The sequence below is a fragment of the Ovis aries genome, chromosome 1 (genome assembly GCF_016772045.2).
Source record: "Ovis aries strain OAR_USU_Benz2616 breed Rambouillet chromosome 1, ARS-UI_Ramb_v3.0, whole genome shotgun sequence".
Taxonomy (NCBI): Eukaryota; Metazoa; Chordata; class Mammalia; order Artiodactyla; family Bovidae; genus Ovis; species Ovis aries.
The window spans coordinates 238,838,861-238,839,721 of record NC_056054.1 but is presented as its reverse complement, the minus strand read 5'-3'; positions in this window follow the sequence as shown (position 1 = coordinate 238,839,721).

Here is an 861-nt window from a genome sequence, read left to right as displayed (position 1 = left end):
AGTCAGCAAAGGGTGTGGGTGGGGGACTGAGGCAGGAGTTTTGCCTCTGTCTCAGCATCTCTAAAAGTGAACCTACTGCTGTTCACAGTTGACAGCAGCCGGGTTTGGGACATCCACCCTCTATGTGGTAGAAAATTCACATATAATTTAAAGTCAGCCCTTGGAGGGTGGGGGAGGCTCTTGCATTTGTCTGGGGGACAGATAGTGGCCCTGGAACTACGAGGTATTGGGCATCCAGGGAGAAATACAGGATGAGGTTCTTCCACATCCATGATTCTGCGTACACGTATTTAACTAACAGCAGATCGTGTTGTAGGGTAGTATTTCCTATTGAAAATAATTCATGTAATAAGTGGTCTCACACAGTTCAAACCCATGCTGTTCAAGGATCCACTGTATTTCTCCCTGGATGCCCAATACCTCGTAGTTCCAGGGCCACTATCTATCCCCCAGACAATTGCAAGAGGTCCCCCGCAATGGGTCTCCTCCTTTTTTTGCAATTTTCCTTCCACAAAATAGAAACTGCGTTCTTTAAAAACCATAAGGCAGAAGCCTTCAGACCCCAGTTAAGAATAACTCTCATTTCCCGTGGCCTTTCACAAAGCCTTTTGTGACCTGCTCCCCCTTGGCCACTCATCTTTCCCAGCCCCCTTTCCTAAGTGCATCTAACCCCTGCCACTCATTCTCCCTGTCCAGCCTAACCTCAAAGCCTTGATCCTGATGGTTGTCTTTGCCTGCATTTCCTCCCCTAGACCAGCAGGCCATCAGGCTGGTCATTCAGGTCCCAATCAGAGGTCACCTTTCAGGAAGAACTTCCCTGAGCCCCCAGGGGAAATTCACCCCCCACCCCACATCTCCTTG